The sequence below is a fragment of the Bubalus bubalis genome, chromosome 2 (assembly GCF_019923935.1).
Source record: "Bubalus bubalis isolate 160015118507 breed Murrah chromosome 2, NDDB_SH_1, whole genome shotgun sequence".
NCBI lineage: Eukaryota > Metazoa > Chordata > Mammalia > Artiodactyla > Bovidae > Bubalus > Bubalus bubalis.
In genome coordinates, this window is record NC_059158.1 from 37309694 (window position 1) to 37328489 (window position 18796).

General features: G+C 45.7%; 1 non-coding gene across 1 annotated transcript; it reads left to right on the plus strand.

Annotated features, from left to right (window-relative positions):
* The first annotated feature begins 8265 nt into the window (after positions 1-8265).
* On the plus strand, positions 8266-8338 carry TRNAR-CCU. Its single transcript has one exon. It is a non-coding gene; the product is annotated as a tRNA-Arg (tRNA).
* Positions 8339-18796: the final 10458 nt, after the last annotated feature.

The following is an 18796-nucleotide window of genomic DNA, read 5'->3' on the forward strand; positions in this document are numbered from 1 at the left end:
GGTAGCACAAGCTTCATGTTCTCATCATTCCTCCCCAGGTCCTATTGGGCTTAAACGGATACTCACACCAAGTGGGTTTGTGTCACAGAGGAGGAACCCCAAGCCTAGGGTACCTTGATCTTTCATCATAAGGGGCTGTAAGAAATCATGCTCAGCCTTTGCCCTGGAATGACTAACAAGCAAATTGGACAGTAAATAAATTACCCTTCTTCTCCAGAGGGATACACCATCTCTGACTTCTAGGCTGTTTTTGTGCCAACATTCTTGAAAAGATAGTTCAGAGGCTAGTGCCGCTGCCATAGGCGTCTCTCTTACAGAAGAGAAGTCTCTTGCACGGATTTGACAGATTCCTGCAGAATTACTCCCTAACACTTCTAAGATGGAGAACAAGGCACAGATGTCCACTCTGACCACTTTAATTCAACAATGTGCTAGACATGACAGCCAATTCAGTAGTGCAACGAATGCAAAGATTGGCAAAGAAGAAGCAAAACGTTGAGCTGATTGTTTACATAGGACACGCTAAGGAATTAGGGCTTTTATAATGAAACAACTCTAAGAATTAATATGTGAATTTAGAAAGATCATAAGATACAAGGTCAAATAGTAAAAACAATTGGATGTCTACATACCAGTAACAAACCATCCTTAAAATTCTACTTACAATAGAAACACATCATAAAATACTTATGAATAAATTTAAGAAAATAAATGCAAGACTAGAAAGACAAAGTAAAGATCTAAATAACTGGAATGATAGCCATGCTCATAAATTAGAAGACTCCAAACTGGTATGGTGACAAGTTGCCCTAAATTAGGTTCTCCTCTTCGATTCATTGAATCCAATCGTAATCCCAACAGATTTTTTAAAAGAAACTGTCATGCTAATTTTGAGTTTTATATGAAAATAAAAAAAGACTTAGAATAGCCAAAGAAACTTTATTAAAAAGAATAAGGTTGAGGGCTTATACTACTTGTCTTCAACATTTATTATAAAAGTTACATTAATCCAAACTGTGTGGACTGATGTAAGGATTCCCCAGTAGATCAGTGGGGCAGAATAGAGTCTGTTATAGACTCATGTCAACAAACATTTGATTTTAACCAAAGGCATCAAGTTATTGTAATGCAGAAAAGTCTTCCCAGCAAATGGCACTGGAAGAACCAGATGCTGATATGGAAAACTGAATTGAGGCCCTTGCCTAACACAAATACAAAAATTAATTTGATATGGATCATACATTCTAGAAGCCTCTAGAAGAAACTGGGAAAATATCTATGTGACTCAAGGGTAGCCGGGGTGTCCTAGACAGAATTGAGGAAAATAATAACCATAAAAGAAAACATGGTTAAATCAGATTTCATAAAATTTAAAAACTTCTGCTCATCAAAAGTTGGAGAAGGAAATGGCAACCCACTCCAGTATTCTTGCCTGGAGAATCCCAGGGAAGGAGGAGCCTAGTGGACTGCCGTCTATGGGGTCGCACAGAGTCCGACACGGCTGAAGCGACTTAGCAGCAGCAGCAGCTCATCAAAAGGCACTACTGAGAGAACAAACAGGCAAAAAGTCACAGATTAAGGGAAACATTTACAAGACATGCATCTGACAAAGGACGAGTGTCCAGAGTATATATAGCACTCCTGCCACTCAATAACGAAAAGACAAACAGTTCAATAAATATGGGCCAAGATTTGCACAGACATTTCACAAAGAAAGATTAATGAATGGCCAATAATAATATGAGAAAAGATGCTCAACGTCATTAGTCATCAGGGAAACGTAAATCAAAGCTGCATGATACACTATGCACACCCATTTGGATGGCTAAAATTAGAATGACTGACACCACTTTGGATGAGGATGTGGAACGGGGGTTGATAGGACTGTAAAAAGGTATAATTGGTTTGGAAAGTTCTGGGAGCTTTTTTATAAAACTACATATACACCTGGACTTTCCTGGTGGCTCAGCGGTAAAGAATCTGCCCGCAATGCAGGAGACACGGGCTCGATCCCTGGGTCGGATAGATTCCCTGGAGAAGGGCATGGCAACTCACTCCAGTATTCTTGCCTGGAGAATCCCCACAGACTGAGGAGCCTGGTGCGCTACAGTCCATAGGGTTGCAAACAGTTGGACACGACTGAAGCGACTGAGCATGCACGCACAAACATACATCTAACCCTCGACTCAGTAATTTCACCCCTAGATATTTACCCAAATGAAGTGAAAGCATATGTTCACAAGAAGTATTGTATAGCATGTTCATATCGTCTTTGTTAACAATTTTCCCAAACTGAAAACAATCTGGGTGTCCGTTCGCAGGACAATGGAATATAAAACCCTGAGTTCTCCAGTCAACGAACTTAGCCGCAAAAAGGAATGATTTACTGACTCACACGGCATGGATGAAGCTTTAAAACATGCTATGTGAAAGAAGTCTTAGGCCAAAGAGTATGTACTGTTTGCATATGTGTCCATTTATATAAAATTCTAGAACTGGCAAGCTATTCAATGGGTTTTCTGTGGGTTGTTTTTTTTTTTTTTTTTTGCCATGCAGAGTCTTAGTTCCCGGGCCAAGGATCTAAAATCGGACCCTTGGCAGTGAAAGTTCTGAATCCTAACCACTGGACCACCAGGGAATTCCCTATTCTATGGTAAAAAAAAAAAAAAAATCACAACAGTGTTTATCTTTGCAGAGAATGAGGGTGATGCAGAGGTGACTGGAAGAGATATGAGGGGAGTTTCTGGACTGATGATTTGGGTTTACAGACATGTGCATCTGCCAAAAACTCATCAAATGGTATATTTAAGATAGATGCATTCACTATATGCAAATTTCACAGGAAAAGAACTGTAAACTAATATTAAATTCTAGTTAATGTTGTGAATACCAAAGTATTTAAAAGTGAATTTCACTGACGTCTATAATACATTTTGAAATGTATCAAAAGCAAGACTTATTAATGGATGGATACATGATAGATATATGATAAAGCAAATGTTCTAAAATACCGATTGTAGAATATAGGTGATAAGTATATAGTCCATCCATGCTCAGCCTCTCAGTCATGTCTGACTCTTTGAGACACTATGAACTGTACCCAACTAAGCTCTTCTGTCCAGGAGACTTTCCAGATAAGAATACTGGAGAGGGTCACCATTCCCTCCTCCAGGGGAGCTTCCTGACTCAGGGAACAACCCCAGGTCTCTCACATTGCGGGCAGATTCTTTACCGTCTGAGCCACCAGAGACACCCATCTGGGAAACCCCAAGTACATCATAGTCACTGACAAATTACTTTCTCGTTTCAGTCTGCTTGAAATTTTTCATTAAGAATGTTTGGAAAATATGAGGGAAATATTATTGTAAAGTATTTGTATACACCCCCAAATTTATGGGAAATAAGAGTTTCCTTTATAATGATAAATACCAGTATGCTTAGCTTTTAAGTGACAGATTTGCAGCAAAAGGCTACCCCAAAGAACAGAGGTGCCATGCATTAATTAAAGAATTTTCATATGAACATATAACCCCAAGGCTAAGCCTTTTGGTGTTTAGTATGATGTTCTGCCTTCATCAAAGTCATTAGCGGGATTGAGAATATGATTATGTCCTGACACGTCTGTTTGCATTTCACAGCTGCTAGTCAGGCTCAGTCAGCACTTCCATGTGCTGATAATCGTAATCAACCCATTTATTCATTTAAGACAAACAAATGATTACTCTTTGGGGAAGAAATACCTTGAGTGCTAATTGGCAAATTACTCCTTCCTATGAACATTAGCCAGTTATTCTGTTTTTCTCCCCAAACATGTAGAACCTTAGAGCTACGTTGTCCCTTCCCTGGAAGATTGGTCTGGGAACTTTCTTCTACTCTTCTGGCTTGTAAATGCCCAATTATAAGAAATATGTAATGGGCATTTCACACACAAAATCCACACACATATGCACACATGGTAATGGGAAGCAAGGAGGCATTTTACTTTAGTGCAAATATTACTGTTTAAATTACAGTGCAAGACCTTTAAATGTACATTAAAAACCATAATATGCAGGCTATGGCCATGCCAAGTGGCGAAAGGGATGCCCAGCTGCACTTGAGGATTTGATGCATCCATTCAGCTGTGCCTAGGCCCTGTCCTGAGGAACTCTGTCCTTCCAAGTTCAGATTAGAAAACACAAACCTTTCACCAACTTTGGAACTAGAATGCGGCCCCTTAATCAAAGATCTTGCCAGATCGGAATCTGGCAAGAAGCGGAATCTTACCAGAAGCAGAATCAAGACTAGTGGAAACTCAGGGCAATCTCTTCACTCGGCAGGCTTCCTGGAAGAGGTGAGCTCTGAGATTAGCCGAGAACGACAGGAGAACCAACAAAGGGAGACGGCAAATGTTCCAGGGGTTTGGTGAACAAGAGTGGAGGGAGAGGGCACATCTTGCTGGGTACCATGCCCATGGGGGAGATGGCTCACCTGGCCATACCAGCCATTGAAAGCTCTCAATTCTGTGATACCACCCCCCTTCCGAGCCAGGTCTTCATGTTGAGGTCCTCTGAGATGAGCAGTGCGCAACCTTAACAAAACTGTGTGGTCAAAGCCACAGGGGCCAGCCCCATGCTCAGAGCACCTGCTTCGCCGGAAGACAGCCAGCTTCCTCTCTTTTGCATTGTATCTCTCTCATGGGTGCTCTGCAAGCCAGCATTTCTCAGTTTCAGTGTTCATGGGCTGCGGCTTTGGGGATAGTATCTGCTTGCCCATTTTTCTAATATGCTCACTTTGTCCTTTACGCTGGGATAAATGCTGAACAAGGAACTTTTAATCCAGAGAGACTCAATCCAGAACAAGAAGGAAGAAGGGGACCAGGAGCCTGGGGCCCATAGTGGGCAGGAAAAGACAGTCGTTTAGGGTGACCCACTCATCCTGGTTTGCCTAGGTCTTGCCAGTGTTAGCCCTGAAAGTGCCACACCCCAGGAACCTAACCCACACCTCTGCTGCTGCTGCTAAGTCACTTTAGTCGTGTCCGACTCTGAACAACCCCATAGACAGCAGCCCACCAGGGTCCCCCGTCCCTGGGATTCTCCAGGCAAGTTGGGATAATTGGTTACCTTACAGCTTTCCTGGTCCTTCAGGAGCCTAGGACATTACTGATCCCCTACTTTTGGGAAAGGCAAACGGGCCCCCAAACGGGGATCCCAGAGGAAGCAGAGATGGTAAAGCTGATGTTCTCAAACTCAGAGTGGGTAGGAGCTTGTCTGAAGGACTCAGAAATCTCTAGCTAACAATGGCTTCTCTCCCTACTCCCTCCCTACCCCATGGGCTGTTCTGGAGACTAACGAAGAGATGGTGATGGGCACGGGCCTGTCTCTGCTAGCCTTTCAGCAGAGAAATCTGAAAAGCCACATTGTCATCCCAGGCCTGGTTGCTCATTTTTCTGGGCAACTGTTTAGAGAAAGGAGGCCGCCAACCCCGTGATCCTCAAAGACCTGCCCTACCTGCGTGGCAGCCAGCCTCAGAGCTCCTCAGGGTCCCTGGCAGGAGGGTGACTCTCCTGTTAGCTCCGTGTCGGGCCTCCCTCTCTGACTTCCACCCTGACCACTGCAGCAGCCTGCATCAGAGCAGCAAGGCACAGCCCACCTGGTGGTGGGCCTGCAGGGGAGTGGGCGGCTGCACACTCATGGGGGCAGCCCGGCAGGAGGGAGGGGACCCCAGCCCTTTCCATCACAGCTTCCATCACCTCCAGATACTTACCATGCTTCTGTTTTCTACTTCCTTTTTTCTTTTTGACCATGCCATGATGCTTGTGGATCTTAGTTCCCCAACCAGGGATCAAACCCATGGAAGCTCAGAGTCCTAATCACCAGGGAATTCCCTAGCTATGTTTCTCAGTGTAGACCAGTGGATGGATCTGAGCCAGGGTCCTAGGCTTTCCTTGTGCCAGTGACACCATCTGGAAAATGGATTTGTAACCTCATAATAAAGAGTTCAAGAAATGAACTCATTGAGGGGAACTTTGGGCTGTGGGAGTTGGGGTGTTAAGCTGTTTAAGAAGCCCAGGAAGACTGTGTTGGCTGATTGTTCTGGGCAGGTTTACAAATAGTAACGTTTTGGTTACAGATTACAGGTGTCTGCTCAACTGATATCCCAGTAATGGAGTCCCTAGAACATGCAGCCAATCTGGGTTAGGCGTGAGAATAGCAGGAAGTGGAATTTACCTTTGGCAATCAACACAGAAATTCCCAGGAAGGGGGATGGATCTAAAAGCAAGGGGATGGGATAGAGATTTTATTAAGCAACCAGTCCAGTGCCTAGCATGGAGTGGGCCTACTACAGAAGGATGCTACTACTGTTACTCTAGAGAGAGTCTGAGAGCCAGGGATTGAACTGAGAGTCACAGGGATGAGGGACAAAGAGAGGCTGGCAGGAACGGCCACAAAGGCAGAGATCATGAGGAGTCATCGTCCTGCCCGCAGGCATGTTCAAAGGTGTGGCAGTTAAATGTTTTCATGGACTTTCTCTGGGATGCAGGTTGCTAGGAAAAGAAGCGAGGCCCCGGTTTACAGATGAAGACGTCAGCTATGCTTGGAGCTGGGATTTATAATATTTTACTGTCAGCATCACCCCATGCCTCAAAGACCATGTGCTTTCTTTCTCTTTCTACTGCATCACCCCTCTAGTATTTTTCAAGTATTGGGGGGAGTCAGCTGAATTCCTCGAGGAGAGGGGTTGTGATTGGAAGTTCTGAGATTATGGACTTAAGTGGCTTCATCAAACTGGCAATCCCTGAGGCCAGGGATGGGGTCTATCCATCCCTCAGATTGGGAATTCTCAGCTCATGGCAGCTTTTTACATTTTGGGTGAAAAGCAGGGCTGGGCTGGCCCTGCCATGAAAGTCGCCCCTGAGCTGGACTCAGCCTCTTTGAAGCCTCTTTGTATGAAGATGGTGGAGACTGTCCTAGGGTCCTGGCGAAGCAGTGGGACCCAGCCACATCCCAAGAGGCGGGACCAAGAGTGACAGGCAGGGGACAGGTGTCAGGTCACACAGGTCACACCCTGTCACGCCTGCTGTTTGCACGCCCCTTGGGCCGTTTCCTGCATCTTGCACCCCACGCTCTTGCTGCTCTGGGAGCAGACGTTGATGTGGGAGAAGCTCCAAAGAGCTCCATGAAGACTACCAATAAGTGTGCTGTGCTCCTTGCTAATGCCTGAGTTATTGCTTTCCCTTCTCCTCATATGAAAGGACCGTTTTATGGGCTTGGGTTTAGGAACAAAGCATAAACAGTGGCTAGTTTTTTCGTTCTGACATGGTGAAGCTAAGGCGGGATAGGGAAGTGCTGGAGGAGAATGAAGAGGCACGGAGGTGAGAAGTGGGAGGCAGGCTGGGGGTGTGAGTGGGGAGGGTTCAGCCGGAAGGAGGAGGGAACAGTGGGGCAAGGGGGTGAGTAAAGATCTGAGGAGTGGGGTAGAGGAAGACAGTGTCCGAGGAGGGAGGCAGGAGTGGATGCTGCTTGGTGAGACATTGCATTCATCTCCCAAGAGCTCCCTGCCCATGGGAAGGCGCTGAGAGCCAAAGGCAGCAGTCAATTCCAATTAGAAAAGCGTCGACTCCCTGGAGACGCTGTCTGGTCTCAGATGCCAGGGGTGCAGAGCGCGGCTTGAAGGCCAAGCAAGGGGCTGGGGTTTCCTCAAGTTTTTCTGGCTCCAGGCCCCCATCATCCAGGTTCCTACATGCTATTTTTTTTTAATCCCTGAATCTGGAGTTTGAGGTTTTAGAGGGAAAGGACTTGATGCTTCTCTCATTTGGTGAAGGAGCAAGGAGAAGTCTTAATTCAGGGTGCCTTGATCTGGTTCTTCTCCTTCTGTGCATTCATTGTGCCGTTTCATGTTGGGAGTGGAGATGGAGTGAGACAGAGGGGGCAGGACTCCATCGAACCCCAGGAGCCGCCCCCCAACCTCAGCGTGCCTTTCCTTTGTCTCTGCACTCCTCCTGCTGAGGGCCATCTACTGCTTGATGGTCTGTTAACTATGGGTCGCCCTTTATGTGTTGACTCAAATTTATTTCCTTTCTGGAGTATATCCTGACACTCCCAGTCTATGTTCCCACATCACCCTGTATTTATCTTTATTATTGTTTGTGTCATGCTGAATTTTGATGGTCAATGTTATCCATGCAGCATTAACTGGGTGAGGGGGGTCCTTAGGGGGCAAGAATGGAGTCTTATTTACCTTTGTATGTTAAGTATAAGGTCGGAAACATGGTTAAGTGGAATTTCCCTGGTGATCCAGTGGCTAAGACTTTGCACTCCTAATGCAGGGGGCCCAGGTTTGATCCCTGGTCAGGGAACTAGATCCCACATGCTGCAACTAAGAGTTCACATGCTGCGACTAAAAATCCTGCATGCCGCAACTAAGAACTGGTACAGCCAGATAAATATATATTAAAAGAAAGGAGGGCTTCCCTGCTGGCTCAGTGGTAAAGAATCTTCCTGCCAATGCGCCAGATGCGGGTTTGATTCCTGGGTTGGGAACATCCCCTGGAGGAGGAGTCTCTGGTATGCCCCTGGAAACCCACTCCAGTATTCTTGCCTGGAGAATCCCATGGACAGAGGAGCCTGGAGGGCTGCAGTCTATGGGGTTGCAAAAGAGTCAGGTATGATTTAGCCACTAACCAACAACAAAAGAAAGAAAGAAATGTGGTTAAATATCCACTGGTGCTCAAGGAAGGAGGAGAGGAAGGAACCGCAGAGAGGTGTCCAATGCAGCGGAAGATGCATGGACCTTGGGTTGAGACAGCCAAAGTTACATATCTCTCCTCTGTTATTTCCAAGCTATGTGGCCTTGAGAGATTACGTTTCAAGGTTGCCATAAGGATTGAAGTAGCATATACACACTGCTTATCACACACCCTGGCATGTAGTAGGTGTTTAGTAGATAGTAGTGATTATACACCAGGCCTCTGGAGTGATAGGGTCAGTCCTTACCTATGCCTCCCCTTTACTCTGCCATCAGTTTTATCCACAGAATCTCCAGACCATTTTTTCTAGGAGGCAGACATGGATTTTTTCATGGGCAGAAACAGTCTTCTTGCATCTTTGCCAGAGTTGTCAGTATGTCTGCCACAGGACTGTTGATAGGAGGTGCAAATGTATTTCCTAATTTGAGACGATGGTGTTTGGAATGCCTGCCACTGGGCTATATTTAGCTCTGAATTCCCCAAATAGCAACAGGGAGGAAGAGCCTCCCAGCCAAATATCTCCCATCCAGCTGGAAAATATAGCAGTCATAATGATTATTTTTATTATTGCTATTATTATTTGTTGGCTAAATGAATTAATGGAACTTGAGTATCCATTGGCACCTAGAACGCTGGGGTCTCAGAATACCCCATCAGAGCCCTTTGAATGCTACGCAGTCAAATATAACCCATCCTACAAACGAGGAAACTGACACTGAAAGAGGAACTGTGACTTGTATACCCAACATCAAAGCCTGGATGAGAACCCAGGTCTTTGGATTCTAGATTTGATGCTGTTTATTAAGTTCTAAGGGGCTTCACACAAGGGTGTTGAGCTGGCTTTGACCAAGAAGCTGGTCATTCTCTGGCTTATTCCTATGTCTGTCTCTGTCTTTCAAGGTCTTCGCTCAGGGGGCCACGTGGAACATGAGATCAGGAGTTAGAAGCCCTGCCTTTTAGTCTCAACTCTGCCTGACACTAACTACATGAGCTTGGGTTGGTTGTTTCACTTTCTGGGGTTCTGTTTCTTCATTCAATGCCCATTATTTACCCATCTGTCCATTTATTCATCCACCCATCCATCCAACAAGTGTAGATAGAAAATCCACTTCCAGTGGGGAAGTACTATCATCCCTGCCCTTTAGGGTTTACATACAACCTCTGAGAGGTAGTAGAGATCTACCTGGCATGTCCACAGAGGAGAGTTATGAGGAACTGGCCACATTTAGGAAGGGGACAGAGGCATGGAGAACCCAACGTAATAAACATTCTATGACTCTTTCTCTCTGGTATTAAGAGGGAGTGAGAGTTGGCCAGTGGGCTCCTGCTTGGCCGAGACACTCATGTGAAAACACACACACTCCTGACTGTACTCAGTTCTCCTCAAGGAGCTCTCCAAAAATGATCCTGAGAAAATCTGGGGAAGAAAGGGCCAAGGTCACAGCTAACCAGGAGTAGGTGTGCGGCAGGTCACAGAAAGCTGAGGGTGCAGGCTGTCGGGAGAGATGCATCCATTGTTACTCAGGTATAATATTCAGGAAGGCAGACACTGTATCTAAGGACACCTTGGAAGTTCCCAGACCAGCAGGCACAGCCTAGGGCCTGTTACTATGTGTTAGTAATTGATTGGATGCAACTGGGTTTCCTCGAGTAAGTCCATTTCCTTCCTGAGCCTCAGTTTCCACATCAGTAGGATAGTGAAGGGGTGTGAGAATAGATGCCACTCGAGTTCATTTTCAATCTTAAGAATCTGTTGTTTTATGAAAGAATGATCCTCAAAGACTTTCCCTCTGACTCTTAATCTCAGTGTTCTTCTTATATTCCATCCTCATGTTCCAAAATTTGATGTTCCAGCCATCTGATTCTTCCCTGCTCTTTCACTGTCCCTCCATCATATCCCAATTTCCTAAGCCCCCAATTCTGCTAAATCCAGTCCTCTTCTAATATCATGGGATCTGTTAGTCAAACTAGAAATCCTCAGTTTACGGTTATGGGGGCTGCTGTGACCCTTCCCTCTGTGCCATGTGTGTCTAAACACCGAGTCCCATCTCTTCTCGGTGCAATGTGCGCATAAACACCCAGACCTTTCTGCAAAATGCAATGAGCCAAGAGTCCCAAGAGGAATTCCAGCTCTTGTCCGAGTTAATAGGAGAGGGGATGAGAAGAGAAGGCCTGAATTTCAATCACAATGTGATTACTGGCCTTTTTGAAGTTTTGCTGATGTTTTTTTAACCTGGTTGGCTTGATATTACTAACCAAATGCTTGTCTCACAAATCGGCTTTGGCTGCAATTCAAATTTAATTACATTCTAGCTAAGTAAAAGCAAGAAAGCAAGCAAGAGAGAAAGAGAGAGAGGAGGAAAAATATAGCTATGTTTATAGACCAGACAACTCTGTCCTAAATCTTTAAATCTCCCTAGATGCAAGAGTCAATGGGATCCAGACACAGATGGGTCAGGCTTGAGATAGATGTGAAGCAATAACAAGCTTCTTGTAAATTGAAGCTAGTGAACACTGCATGCTGAGGCTGAGAGAAAATTGAGAAGTTGGCAGAGTTGACGCAAGTGCTCCAGCCACCTTGGGTTGTTTCCATTTGGTACCTTCTAAGGCCCTCAGGCTTTCTTCCTGTGTTCCTTTCATATTCTCCTATCAGAAAACTTAACGACACTAAAGTATAGATGACGAGTGATAATTTGCATTTTTCCTGTCTAGAATTGTTTTTACTAAAAATAAAACAAGGACAGACACATACATAGACAAGCACCTAAAAATCAAATGAAAATGTTTAATTGGCAAATAAACAAGTGTGTGTTGAGTGGCCTTAAGACTAGGTATTGGGTAACTATAGATGTGTAATGTATGGAATACTGGTATAGGAAGGTATGAGGAAGGTGGGGAATGGAGTTAAGGGTGACTCAAGTTCTTTGCTATAGAAAATAAGAGAAAAAACTACTTGTGGGGAAAGGGTGATAATTTCTGCGGAGCATAGGATGAGTTTGAGGTGCTTGTGAACATCCAGTGAAGGTGGATATTCGTGCCTGGTTTAGAGGACAGGGATACTCTAGACCATGCGTTTGGGAGCAATGAACTCACGGGAGAGAAGCCCAGGAGCATGGTTGGGCTTACTCAGGGAGAATGAATAAAGTGAGAAGAGGAGAGGATCAAGTGCAGGATCCTGGCGAATACCAAAATCTTTAAGGAGTGCTCAAGAAACTGAGGAGTGATCTAAGAGGGGAAAAACCACCCATGGTCACAAATACCAAGGAAGAAGAATGATTTTTAAGGTGCTCAAAACTGTGAAGTGGTAGGGAAAATGAACTAAGAAGTGGATTGCAGGGGAGGAGTCTAAGTGGACGTCGCAATTATGAGGTCACTGGTGTCCTAACCAAATGGGTATCAGTGAAGTGATTTAACTAATATCATTGTGCAGTGGACTGAGGGATGAGTTGGGGTGAGAGAAATGTATGCTGCTTTGTAAAGAAAATCTGGCTTTTCAAGGAAGGTGAAAAAGGAGATGATTAGTTAGAAGAAGACTTTATAAAATGACAAAAACTTGAAACTGCTTCTGTGCTGAGAGGTAAGAGTCAGTGGAAGGGAGAGGTACATGGGAAGAGAGTGCCTTATTGATGGGAAAATGTCCTTGGAGAGATAGGATAAAGGCTCTACGTCACAGATAGAGGGGTTTTCTTTGGGCAGAAGAACACTTCCTTCTTTATGAGAGAAAGAAAGAAGGAATACATAATTGTGAGAGCAGATGGACTTTTAATGGAGTTGAGGGAATCCATGCCTAATAGCCCAATTGTTCATTGCTAACAGGGAAGTGTTGTTATCTACAGAGAGTAAGTGGGACGTTAAGAATCTTCAGAAAAGTTGAAGAAAGAGTTTCCCTGGTGGTCCATTGGTTAAGAATCCACTTTGCGATGTAGGGGACACCAGTTCGATCCCTGGTCCAGGAGGATCCCACAGGCCGCAAGACAGCTAAGCCCATGCATCACGACTACTAGGCTTATGCTGTGGAGCCCACGAGCCATAACTACTGAGACCACAGCAACAACTGCTGAAACCTGAGCATCCTCAGCCTGTGCCGCTCAACAAGAGAAGCTGACGCAGTGAGAAGCCTGTGCACTTCAAATAGAGAGAAGCCGCTACTCTCTGCAACTAGAGAAAGCCTGCATGCAGCAACCACACCTAAGGCAGCAAAAAATAAATATTTCAAAAAAGGAATATCAAAGTTGAGGAAGGTTAGGACTGCCACAGCAGACAGCAAGAAAGGTAGATCACGCGTGCTTAGTTGCTTCACTTATGTCCGACTCTGCGACCCCATGAACTGTAGCCCACCAGGCTTCTCTGTCCATGGAACTTTCAAGGCAAGAATACTGAAGTGAGTTGCCATTTCCTTCTCCAGAAAAAGGTAGATCATCTAAGCCCAAGTCCTAAGGTGGAAAGGGGCTAGATTGAACCACGAGATCCAACCTCTGGTCACAGTTCATAAGTGCTAAGTTGCTTCAGTTATGTCCGACTCTTTGTTATCCTATGGACTGTAGCCCACCAGGTTCCTCCGTCCATGGGATTCTTCAGGCAAGAGTACTGGAGTGGATTGCCATGCTCTCCTCCAGGGGATCTTCCCCACCGAGGGATCATATCCTTTTCTTCCCAGGGCTCAGCAGCAGAGGTATAGGGGAATATGGTTGGATGGACCAAAGATGAAGGGCTTCAGAATGCATGTGGTAGACTGACAAGGCGAGGAGAATGCTGGAGATTCTGGAAAAAGGTGGCAGATAAGATGCTCTTAAAACCATGTTTGTGTGTGTGTGTGTGTGTGTGTGCGCGCGTGCACGTGCGTGTGCATGCGTATGTGGGGCAATGTTGTAAGGCCTGGTGAAGGAAATATGTTTGTACTTGTGGAATGGCTTGTAGTTTACCCTCATGTAGGCTGTCCACAGGGCACCCTTAACCCTAGGCTGGCTACTCCTGACTCTTCTCCCTACCTTCTCCATCTTTCTGTCTCTTGCCTCATTCAGTAAGGCTCAACATGATTACAAAAGTACACCTGCAACCCCTGCTCCCCCAACGACTTTGAATTCAGTCTATACTCAAAATAGAAATTATTTTGTATTACATGCTATTTAGAATTCTATGAGCTTCCTCTTCCCTTCCATTGACAGAGGTAATCAAAGCCAAGTTATATTTGATCTTCTTAAATAGCAGGTATAATCATGCCGTTGGAGAACTCCCATCTGTCCTCTGGGTCTCACATCTCCCCCTGTACCACAAGGAGGTAATATAAGTGATTATAAAGCTCCTGTTCAGCTATGAGGGTGTTCTCAATCTCTACCTTCCAGCAGCCCAGTCCAGCTCAACCCAGGCCAACCCAGCTTCCAGCACCAAGGCCAGCATGCAGCAGTACCAGTGGCTGCTTGAGAAGGGCATACAGCAGCTTGCCAGGACACAAACACAAAGTTTGTTTTAACGTCTCTGGTTCTAAAGTCTCAGAAGAACTGTGCAATTAACCTGGGTCGAGGCTGAAGATTCTTGCAGCCCATAGCTGGCCACAGAGGCAGAATGATATGACTTGTTGACAGACAAAGTACAGGGGTGAATCATAATGAGATTTATGGACTGCAGGTTTTTCTACTCTCATTCCCTCTTTCTCTACCATCCTCATTCCACTTTCCAACCAGTTCCACCAGTTCCTAGTGGTGCATTCCCAATGATATATGACTTCTGGGGATGTGGCTGCCAGAGGTTACAGGAAGGAGCCCCCAAATGGAGTGGGAGCTGGACTAAGAGTTGGAGACATCCGTGGCTCCAGTCCATCTCTGCCTGGTATGTGTCTGCCAGGTATGCAGGTCTTCTCTCTCTCTGGGACTTAATTTAGTTATGAGATGGCTGAACCAGAGGACCTCTAAGATTTCAAGTTGACTGTCTTATCCTGGCTTCTCCGAGAAGCAGACACTGAACCTAGGATTCAAGCACAAGTAGTTTATTTAAGACATGAGTCCAGGAAGTACCAGTAGCAGAATCAGGAAGTCTAATGGGGAAAGAAGCCAATAGAAGGTCTGTATGAACAATTTACCACTGTGAATGACTGGGATTCAATCCCACTGGGAACTTATAGATGGTGTAGGACACGTGTTCCAGAGGCGTCCTCATGAGGGGGTGACAAGGTAATTGATCACAAAATTCCAATATGTCATTGATTGGATGCTTCTCTCAGGGTGTTAACTCCCTAGCATTTACAGTGTTCTCTGTAGGCTGAGGGTGGGGGCACATGTTCTTACTGCTAGAGAAAGCCCTCAGGCAGGGAGATGCAGGTGCTTGCAATAAGAAACTCTCGGCAGGCACAGAACCAGTGACTGCTAAGGGGATGTGGGCAGGATGCTGATGGCATTTGCCATGCATATTTAATGCCCTTAAAGTTCTATGACTTCCTATGACCAAACTAAGAGTGAGAAGAACCATCCATCTTGGAAGCACTCATAGGAAAAGAGTTCTTCTTTTCACCCTAAAGCTAAAAGCTCACACAGTCTGAGAATCTTTCCTGGATGAAGAAGGCTGATAGCCTGGGTTACAGTCACAGGCTTACTGTTTACTATGGGCAAATAGTAGGGAAGACACCCTGGAGGAGGGCATGGCTAACCCACTCCAGTATTCTTGCCTGGAGAAACCCATGGACAGAAGAGTCTAGAAGGCTACAGTCTATGAGGTTACAAAGAATCAAATATGACTGAAGTGACATAGCAGCAGCAGCAGCATGGGCAAATTATTCAACCCCTGTGAACTTCAGCTTCTATCCATAAAGAACACTAATACCTTGATGAGTTGTCATGATAATTAAATATAGGGGGTCAGGGGGTGAGAGAAGGGCTGGGTTGGGCTGGAGCTGAGGGAACTGATAGGAACATGTCCAATTCCCCCTGTTGAGTGTCCATTCATTAGTCCATGTTACAGCAGAGGGAGGAGCTAGGAAACTGCAGCTGGATCTGAACTGGCTCCACATCCAAGGAGGCCAATGTGATGGTGGGACACCACAGTGGGTGTTTGTGGTCATGGGAGTACACTGAGTTCTGGGTGGGGGGGGGGGCACATACTCTTGGCTTTAGATGAGATTTCTGCTCTGGGGCATCAGCCATCAACCCAGATAAGCTGATGCAAGAAACAGGGCTTAGATTCAGGCAGAAAGAACCACTCAAGTTGGGATGTATGTTCCAGAACAGTCTCAGCAAGAAAGCCAAACATAAGACATGATCTAGGGGAAAAGTTGGGGAATCCCGATGCTATGTGTGTATGGCACACATCAGAAACTTTGCTTAGAGCTGAAGCAGACACAGAAATATCATTCCAAACCTTACCTGTTGCAAACAGGAATGTGGCATTAAAAATATGGCCATCATTGGTGAAAATTGGCATGGCTGAAAAATCAGGTTAATTCAAGGGAGTATTACCATGACTTTGGGAAAAAAAAAAAACTGTCAGAATAGGGATAAGGGGTTCTGGCACTTTCTAATCACATGCATGGACTTGTATGAAGCTTGAGAAACCTGTGGTTTACATGGAAGGACCTAGAAGAGAGTCTCCATCAGAATGAGGTCCTGGATGAAAGGGAAAGGTTTGGATATTCAGAAATGGATATGTCTGTAGAGTACACAGTAATGATAATGATCTCCAAAGCATCAGGCCCATGAGAGGAGAGATGAGATGAGCAGTAATGGGATACCAAGTAGTAGGTTAGCAAAAGAGAGCACACAAGACAAGCAATAGGGGTGAAGGATGGAAGGACTTGGTATCTGCCAAGGAGAAAGGTGCTGCTGAGTGCTGAAGAATTGATGCTTTCGAACTGTGGTGTTAGAGAAGACTCTTGAGAGTTCCTTGGATTGCAAAGAGATCCAATCAGTCCATCCTAAAGGAAATCAGTCCTGAATATTCAGGAAGGACTGATGTTGAAGCTGAAACTCCAATACTTTGGCCACCTGATGTGAACAACTGACTCATGTGAAAAGACCCTGATGCTGGGAAAGATTGAAGGTGGGAGGAGAAAGGTATGACAGAGGATGAGATGGTTGGATGGCATCACTGACTCAATGGACATGAGTTTGAGTAAGCTCCAGGAGTTGGAGATGGACAAGGAGGCCTGGCATGCTGCAGTCCATGGGGTCTCAAAGAGTCGGACACAACTGAGCAACTGAACTGAGCTGAACTGAAGGAGAAAGGAGTCTTGTGCATAGACCTCTAGGCAAGAGGGAGATATGATCAATGCTGAGGCCAATTTGGTTGCAGTTACTGCTAAGGTCTTTGACTGCTACCTGGGTCCTGCTTTGCTAATTCTATCTCCTTAGCACCAAGCTAGCCAAAGTGCCACTGTGCTGAAGCTAAACCTCTTTCCATTTTCACCATAATATGTTGTGATGAACAATCCAACTTCCTCTTTTCAAGGACCTCTCTCATTAGCAGCAACTACAAAACCACCCTCAGCACAGATGGTATCTGGCAGCTTGGGACAAGGAATGGAGTTAGGGGAAAAAAGACACTCTTTGTTGGGGGTTGAGGGTGTCAAGGTGGAGACAGATAAATAAGGGAGAGAAAGAGAACCTTGGAAAAAGAGGAAGACAAAAGGATACATGGGAAGACAGTGATGCAGAAGATTAGATGGAGGAAGCTCTTTCAGCAAATCAGGTGTCCCCTGAGATGCCATGATGAATGAGCAAAGCAATTATCACTCTACTTGGCGGGGTGCTATGCACCACACAGATGGAGAGCTGTCCATGACACGGAGGAAACTGTGCATGAAAAACTCATGCAGCAGGCCTGGGAAAGTGACACCCTGCCCAAGGGTGACAGCCATCCGCCCCACTGAGCACACAGCAGAAGCCTGCACATCTGTGCTACGCTGCACTCAGCCACACACCCTGTTGAGGGTGCCTTATCGCTTTGCATCATAGTTAGCTGTCTGCCTGTCTGTCTTCCCTGTGAGACTAAGACCTCTTGAGAGAATATGCTTTGTCTTATAGATGGTTTATCTTTCTTTGAGAAAACTAAGGTTTCATTGGAACATAATGAGTACCTTAAAAGTTTGGGAACTAAATACGTTATTTGTGCATGGGGATTCCTGAGTGTGTGTGTGTGTGTGTGTGCTGCACAGAGGGTAGGGGATATGAGGGCAGAGAAGTCATGGTGGAGAGATCAGAAAATAAAATCAGAGAGATATTCCAAATGCAATATTTCTCAGACTTCTCTGAACTGGTGCCTGGGAAGAGGCAATCAAGATGCATGTTAAAAATGCACATTGCTAGTCCTATCCCAAGCCTACAGAACCGGAACTCCACACTTAGGCCTGAAGATAGGGATTTTATCTCCCACCACAGGAAGTACTGATGGCCAGCCAGATCTGACAGCCACTGTTCTACGGGCATCTATCGCACTTACAAGCAACTGATTCATAGCCGACCAGAACACTCAAGATCCTGTTACAGCATCTGGAACAAATTCTCGTTTTGCGGATGAAAAAAAGTTGAGGCCCAGTAAGGAGGCGGGCCTTACTCAATTCCACGCTGCCACCTGGTACTTGTGTTGGGGGAGACGTCTATCACCTGGGCTTTCCCCATTGCACGCACCCTCTTCGTGGTCCAGGCGATGCTATTCCTTCCATTCCTCAGAGACTTCCTTAGGCCCTGGGCGCAGTGCGCTGTCCAGCACCGCGTGCTCCTGAAGCACGCCGGCCCGCAGCTGGGCAAACTCCCGCGTCCCGCACTGCGGTGAATTCAGCGACGGTGGGCGGCCCGCAGTGCAGTCTGCAGCGCTGGCCGCCTGCCGTGCCCCCCGCCCCGCGCTCTGCACCCGGCGGCGTGCCGCTTCTGCTGCAGCCGCAGCGCGGGGCTTTCTCCCGCGCGGCGCTTCATCCAATTCAGGCTAGTTATAAATTGCTATTGCGAGAAGATGGTGACCCAGTCCCTGGCACGTTAGTCCGCAGCTCGCTGATCTATTCCCATGTTAAAGGACCAAACAAGCAGAGGAAGTAGATTAAAATATAATGTATTGCATTGAAATCTAACACAATGCTATACTTAATAT